Below are 8624 nucleotides of genomic sequence, written 5' to 3' on the forward strand. Positions count from 1 at the left end.
CCCTCCCGCCCGTTCTATTTATAGCTCCGCTGCCAGCTGCTGCGGGGAGCTCACCAGCCGCGCGGAGCGGTTAGGCTCAGAGAGCCTTCCAGAAACTGGGATGTGCATAAATTCTGAGAATGGCAGAAATGTCTGTCGCCTTCTGGATTTTGATTGCTACTGCTCACTGTTTCCTATACTCCATTTCTAAGGAGAGAGAGGGGAGAGAGAGAGAAAAAAAGAGAGAGAGAGAGAGAACAGGTTTTGAGACAGGTGAATTTCAGGCAGGCAATTTGTCATGCTGGGGACCTTTTGTTATCAGATACTGGGGTGGGGGTGGGGATGGGGGCGGGGAAGAGTCCTTCATGAATTTTCAGGCTCCAGGCTCATATCATTTTCTGCAGCACTCAACCTGTTTGGGTTTTTGCCTGTCAGTCCCCCAGTCAAAGAGGTATGAAGCCATGTCAAGAGCAATGCAAAAGCCACACCCTCTGACATGTGACTGCCTGCTTACTGGGGTCTCAGGGCTGCCCATCAGCATGATACACACGTCTGGGTTGTCTCTGTGTCAAATTCCACCCCAACCCCTCAACAACAACATCAAAAAGCAGCTATTCACGGTGTCACATATGGTTTTCTGGCCCCAGTGGGTCCTGGTGACACAGGAGAAAACACCACCTACTGCTCAGGGCTTACATAAGCCTACTGCACTAGTCTAGAAGGTCCCAAACCTGGCTCCCGGGCCCCTTCCTTCAAGTCCTCCTGATGGAACAAGTTCTTGAGCCGCTGTGCCGCTGTGCCGTGGAGATCCCCTGAATAGAGCCTGGGTGCTGCAGAGAAACACCAACCAACAGCATCTGCCCTCACAGAACTTAGCCCACACTGTGGAAGAAGCCAAGCCTCCACCAAGGGCCTTCTGCAGGTTCGAGGTGGGGGTGCGAAATCCATCCACCTCTGCCACTCCTTCCCTTCCTCCACCTTCTGGCCTCTGGGTTTTTCTTTTAGAGCAGATCCTAATATAGTAAGAAGTTATTATTTAACTGTATTTATTCAGAATGATCCTAGAATAGGGCTTCTCATTAATTTAACTTTCTAGTTATGTATGAGCTAAGCAGAAACCCTTAGGCCCTTGTTGTTGAAAGTCTTTTTCCCTTTATTCACTTTCCCGCCCTAGTACACCAAGGTTCTGGACATACTGTTTCTGAGATGAGTCAAGATCCAAGGATGCATCAGGAAAATGCAAGTGCAAAGCTCTGGAGCCCTGTGTCCTGAGTTCATTCTGGCTATTTATAGGATCATGTTGAAAGTATTTGTGTATCAGCGCCTTGTCTGTAAAATGTGAATAATAGTAACAGTCGATACTTCATGGGGTTACTTCTGAAATTAAATATGATAATCTATGTAAATTGCTTAGACCAGTATCTGGCCTGTGCTAAAGCTCAAGACATTAAGTATTATTAGTACTACAAAATATGAGCTGGAGTTGATTTGGTTGAATTTGTGTACAAAGAGGCATTTAAAGAAAATCTGTTCTACCTACATAAATTTATTATATAAGTGGGATTCCTTTTCTTTCCTTTATAAAAATGTTTTTAAAGTATAGTTGACATACAATATCATATGAGATTCAGGTATACAACATAGTGATCTGACATATATATCCCTTAGAATGTGATCACCACAATAGATCTAGCAACACACGAACTCTAAAATACACAACATACAAAACAGAAACAGATTGGTAGATACAGAGAACAAACTGAGTGGGTTTCCTTTCCCTTGTACTAGAGGAGATCCCCAAGGCAGTCCACGTGTACAGGAGGTCCCTGATCACTGCCCTGCATTTTCTTATTTTAGGGAAACAAAACATTCCCTGAAAAGCCCTGCTGCTAATCTATAAGATCCACTCTGACACCCAGGGTAAAGAATCACCAGCTTTTAGGGGTTCATTGCTGTCCTGAGGATAACATCTTGATATATGAAAAGTGCTTTAAATATAAAAACACTTTGTGAAGTTTTCCAAGAGACTATCTATGAAGGGGAAATATTTCTATTTAACTGAAAACTCAAATGTCAACATGGCTTTGTACAACAGTGTCTAATTTCCCCTCCTAAACATTAGGCTCTCTAGAAGGAAGAAACTGGGCCTATAAGACTGGTGCCCTCACACAAAGGATTAGTCATCGACCCCGAGTCCATCCTCCCTCTCCTTAGAAGAGAACCCCCGATTTTCAGACTTGCAGCCCGATGTGGTCTGCACACTTGTGCCAATGAGCTATAAAATAAAGGGCTATGGGGGAGCCCCCCAGAAACCTCGCCCAAGATACCTGGGGGTGGTGGTTTGGTTTTGTGTCAACCTACCTAAGCTAGAACAGTGTTTCTCAGAATTTCCCTCCCTGCCTGGTTCTGCGCTAGGAGACATTTCCACGGTTTGGAAGGTGAAGCAGCAGCCATGTTTATACCCGGAAGGTCACTGTGAAGTCAGGTGCTGTTGCCGCTTCTGCACCTTGTCACGATCTGCTGGCTCATCTCGTCAGCATGGCAGCAGCTGAGCCTGCAGCAGCTCCTGCTGGAAGCTGCTGCTCCTCCAGCTCCTGGACAAAGAGCCCGTTCGCTCCACGACAAAAGGCCCCCATCATCATCGGCATTGTGGGTTTGGAGATGGTTCGAGATTAGTGCAGGTGTTACTGCGTCCTCGTGGGTTCTAGGGTACCCTTGTTCTCTGTCTGTGTCAGTCAGGATTCCACCAGAGAGACAAGACCGGTAGGAGGTATATACAGGTAATTATGACAAGAAGTGGGCTTACCCTGGAAAGGGTAATCTATCAGGCAGGCCATCAGGAACAGCAGGCAGGACCTGCCCAGGCATGAGGTGAAGCTGCAGTCAGAAGGGAAAACTTCATCTTCCTGGAACCTCAGTTCCGCCTTTTACTGATTGAATTGGTCATCCCCAGATTATCAAGGATAATTTTTCTTACTTAAACTGATTATAGTCTTCAGTCACATCTATAAAATACCTTCACAACATCTCATTTAGGCACAAAAGCCTGACCATGAAAATGTCCACCTTTCCTACTAGGTGTTCTGTCCTGCAGTCTTCACACAGAACCAACATAGCAGAACATAAACCATTTGGAAAGTCAAGTTCCTAAATTAATCCCTTATTCTACTTCATTCTTAGTGGACCTGCTTTTCTGATCACACCCTAACTAATGCTGACACAGTGGCACGCATGCTTTGCCACTCTCTTCCCTTTCCACTACCCTGATGTCTACAATACGGATATGATGGCTAGATGAGCGAACTCAGACATGGGGACAAGGGCCACACTCCAGGTATGGTGGAGAGGTGGGCTGCAAAGACCTGATTCAGGAAGGCTGCAGAGCTACGATACAACCTCCTGAGAAGCCTGTCTCTATATTTATTTCACATGAGAGAGAAATCAATTTCCATTTTACTTAAGCCACTGTTGTATTGGTATTTACTGTTTCTTGTGACAAACCTATTTCTGGCTGATGTGTAATAGAAATACACTATAAGCAAACATCAATTGGAAGACTCAAAAGTTGGAGCATCATACATTATGGTGGAAGAAAAAGTCAGTGGACTATTTTATTTATTCCCTTTCACCTAATTTTCAGGGGGAGGGGGATCTGTTACAAGTAATCTTACATCTGACAAAGGCAGCCTCTCGGAAGACTTAAGCCAAGTTCCTTTCATTTTCCGGGCCTTAATTGTCACATCTATAAAATGAGAAGTTTGGACCAGGTGGTTCCTAGTATACTTATAGATCAGAAGTATGTGGCAATTGCTAAGAATATAGGAAGCATCAGAGAGAAGGGGTGCCTACCAGTATGAATAAAGTTGTCAGAAAGTCAAGATAAACCAGTAAAAAAAAATTTTCAGTCAGGTTGGAAATTTTGTTTCCAGGAAACATGCAAGTTGTTTTACATGCATTATCTACACCTCCATGCCTTCCGTACAATGTAGAATACAGGTTGTATAGGAATGGGAATCTTTGTTTTGATCAATAATATGTCCTAGAATGGCACTCCAGCATAGTGTAGGCTCTCAATAAACAGTTGTTGAATGAATGAATGAATGAATGAATGATACAGGTATGACACCCATGCTTGATCTGAAGGACAACTTCAGACTTACTGAGTAAACCAGGGCCTAGATTGGTGATTCAAGTCCTTCCAATATCCAGCCAGTACACTCTGTCTCATTAAACACTGTTTTACTTCCAAGTCAGAGTAACTGATTCGTGAACTGTGGTTTCCCCATCTAGATGGCAACCTATAAAGATGTTAAAGAAAATGCCAAGAAAATGTCACTTTTAGGGGAGTTTCTGATTCATTGACTCATGAAGTTACTGTCGATATGAGTATGCATAGTGCCTGACACTGGAGACATTAAGCCATTTAGCAGATGGCTATCTAACTATAAAAAGGCATGGGCATATTCAGTATTATACCCATTAACTTTTTATTTCCTGCTGTGCTCATAGAGGGAAGCCATTAAACTCCTCTATTTTTTATCTATCTTTTTTTTCTTGACCCCTACTTCTGTGCTCACATTGAACCTAAAGATAAGTAATAATTATAGCTTATGCTTATTTAAAGCTTACTACATGCTGGCCTAAGTGCTTTAGATGTATTAAATAATTCAATCCTCACAATATCTCAATGTTATAATTAGTATACTATGCCCATTTTAAATATAAGTAAATCAAATCACAGACAAGTTGCCCAAGGCACCATGATTAGTAAATGGTAGAGCCAATGTACCTTACCAATATTTATTACTTCCATGTAATTCAGAAACACCAGTTATGGCAGCCCAGCATCCTGGACTGGACCCTCTGCACATCACTGGCAGCAGCTCAGTATCCTAACTACCCTGAATGCTAGAATAGGAGAAGAAAGCTTCTGTTCTTCCTGGGACTCCACCAGTGAGCAGCCAACATGGATAAACACCCCTGAAGGCACAGCCATGTGGCACCTTGGGCACAATCTGACTCTCATCTGCTCCATCATCAGCATTTCCATAGCCATTGTTTCCTCAGGGATTAAGTTACACTGACCAAGAGGACAGAAAGCCAGACAAAGGCTCAAGGCTCAGGGGGAGGGGGAGAGGGGAGGCGGAGGGGGGATGGGAAAGAAAGGGACTTTGGGGCAGTGGATGCAGTGAGCAGATGATATTTTGTTGAGTTGTACACTCGAAACTGTATGGTTTTGCAAACCAATGTTACCCCAATAAATTCAATTTAAAACATTGTGAAATAGCCCTAACCGGTTTGGCTCAGTGGATAGAGCATTGGCCTGCGGACTGAAGGGGCCCTGGTTTGATTCCGGTCAACCTTGGTTGCAGGTACATGCCCAGTAGGAGGTGTGTGGGAGGCAGCTGATCAATGTTTCTCTCTCATCTATGTTTCTAACTCTCTATCCCTCTCCCTTCCTCTCTGTAAAAAAAATCAATAAAATATATTTTTAAAAAGTTGTGAAATAAACACCATCCAAGCTCAATTTTTTTCCCTCAGGCACTCTCTAAATATTTACATTCACTCCATGGTTTTAATAACCATCTTTGTGCTATGAACTCCCAAATTTATCCTCAGCCCATACTGTTTTCTGATACACAGGCTTATATATCTGACCAGCATCTGGACAATATCTCTGATATTTTAGGGACAACAGATCAAAATTAACCTTATATTGTTTACTCTGCATGTTCCCCTTTCTCATGCTCCCCATCCTCTCCCTGTCTCACACAAACACCCAGCACTAAGTGTTACTGCTTTACCTCCTTGAAGCTCTTGAGTCCGTATGTTCTTTTCTCCACTGTAGTTAGTTGGGTCCAAGCATGATCTACTTTTTGTTAAATAATTGCAATAACCTTCTCACTGGTCTCCTTGCTCCCACTCTTGTCCCAGTAATAATTTATTCTTCATTTAGTAGCCAAATTTTATCTTGTCACTCCCTTCCATTTTTACTAAGAAAAAAAAAATCTTTCATATAGCCAATAGCCCCTGCATGGTTTGGCCGTGTTTTAAATCTCTAGTTTTATCTCACACCAATTGCTCTCTCACCTCCAACTATACTGAACTTCCGTTAGCTCCTTCCAAAAGTCCCAGATTTATTTCTTTTTTGCCTTTTTACTTCAGGGAATTTCTCCCAAAATATTTCCTCTGTTTGAAATGCTTTCCCCTTATTATTTTTAACAGTTTGACCTTGAAAAATCCTTCAGGTGTTAGCTGCAATCATTTCCTCCAGAAACCTTTCCTGATGCCTTCAGATTAGAATTAGGCGGACAACTATAGAGTCTATAGCACCATACCACTCTTCTGTTTAATACAGCCTTTCTGCTACAACGCATATTTCCGCAACTATATTCATAATAAGCTTATATGTCATTGTAAATAGGGGATAATATTGTACTGTTGGTTCCTATATGATGTTTTCTCTCCAGTATGTTAATATTTTACACAAATAATAGCAGTTGAAAACAAACTAATACAGCAAAATACAGAAAGCCACAGAGGAATATAAGTCTGTACGTGACAACCATCTAATTACATTTTGGTTGGGTTGAGTTTTGGTAAGTTGTTCTCTCTTGGAAGGGCTTAGTTCTCTTGGTCCCATAACTTATCAGCTATAACTTTCCTTATATTAACTCCATCAAGCCACGCTAACCTTTTAATTTTCTCAAATAAAGGCCTGTGTTTATTATAGTGTTTATGCCTTTAACTGTGCAAGATTTTGTATTAGGTTTGTAATTGCTCTTCTTGGTGCTCTGGTTGTAGAGTTGCATAGGTTTTAAGTGAGGTCCTAATCCAATATGACTGGTATCCTTCTAAGAAGAGAGAGAGAGGGAAGGAAAGAGAGAGAAGGAGGACAAGTGCACAGAAAAAAGACCATGTGAGGATACAGCAAAATGACTACCCTCTGCAAGCTAAGGAAAAGAGAAATCTCCCATACTAGCACCTTATCTTGGTCTTCCAGCCTCCAGAACTGTGAGAAAATAAATTTTTATTCTTTAAGCCACCCAGTCTGTGGAATTGTGTTATGGCAGCCTTAGAAAAATTAGGCCATATTTGACAAGGTAAATCAAAAAGAGTTAAGCTCATAAAATAATTGGCTGGTTTTCAACTAAAAGTGGAACGAAGTAGGAGAGAATACAAAACATTCAGGATCTTGCAGAGCTAAAGGGCAACCTCTTGACTTTGAAGAATAAAAGGTAAACTGTAGCAGGCCGTTAAGAGACAAATGACCATGTTTTTAAAAAATCAACTTTATTTATACATATAGCCAATCAAAACATAGAACATTTCCAGCTCCCCCACAAGATTTTCTTCACATCCCTTCCCAGTCTCTGCTCCTGGCTACAATTAGTAACTGATCTGCTTTCTATCACTATAATTATGTGTCTTCCCCAGGCTTTTCATATAATACAATCACGTAGTATCTGCTCCTTTGTGCCTGGCTTCTTTCACCCAGCATAATATTTAAAAAATTCATCTATGTTCCTATGTGTAACAAAAAGTCCTCTTGTTTTTTGCTAAGTAGTATACCATTGTATGGATTACTATAATTTGTTTATGCATTCATATACTGATGAAAATTTGGAATACATGCAGTTTTTGTCTATGATAAGTAAAATTGCTATGAACAATAATATACAGGTCTTTGTGTAGATGTTGCTTATTTCCCTTGAATATCTAGAGGTTTAATAGCTAGGTCATATGATATGTATGTGTTTATCTTGATTAGAAATTGCCAAACAGTTTTTCAACATTGTACCTTCCCACTAGCAAAATGTCAGTTCTAATTGCTCCACGTACTATCCAACAGTTGGCATTGTCAGTCTTTCCATTTTAGCCGTTCATGTTACTGTGGTAGTGGTATCTCATTGTGAATTTAACTTGCATTTCTCTGTTGACTGATGATGTTGAGCAATGTTTCATTGCTTAGTGACTATATATGTTCTTTTGTGAAGGGTCTTTTCAGATCTTTGGCTTACATTATATTAGATTATTTGTCTCCTTATAATCTATATATATATATAAAACCCTAATATGCAAACAGACCAAACGGTGGAACAACAGAACAACCAGTCTCTATGACATGCGCTGACCACCAGGGGGCACGCACAAAACATAGCAGGCGTCAACAGCAGGCAACAGAGCACAAAACATGGTGGGTGTTGGCCGCAGCGGGATGGTGGAGCAGGTGAGCGGGGGCGCCAGGCCAAGGTGGGGCACCAGTCGCTGTCATTGGGGCGAGCCTCTGGTGGTTACTGAAAATTCTTCGCTCTATACCATCAGCAGGTATGAGTGGCAGCTGCTGGCCCCAATCACCCTTCAGGGCTTCTCCACCTCCCCCTGCTCTTAAGGGGTGATCAGGGCCGGCAGCCACCTCTCACACCTGCTGCCGATGACAGCCCTGCTCGCACCCACTGCTGGCACTGGACCTGCTGCTCACACCCACTGCTGGCACCAGCCCCACTCACTCTGCACCTTTCAGCGGTGTGAGCGGGGCCAGCGCCATCAGCATGTGGGAGTGGTGGTGGTGGAAGCAGGGCTGCTGGCAGACAGGGAACCAGGGGGCTGCAGTGGGACGGGCTGGGTGAGGGCATGGAAGATAG

This window comes from Myotis davidii, unplaced genomic scaffold (assembly GCF_000327345.1).
Source record: "Myotis davidii unplaced genomic scaffold, ASM32734v1 scaffold130, whole genome shotgun sequence".
Classification (NCBI taxonomy): domain Eukaryota; kingdom Metazoa; phylum Chordata; class Mammalia; order Chiroptera; family Vespertilionidae; genus Myotis; species Myotis davidii.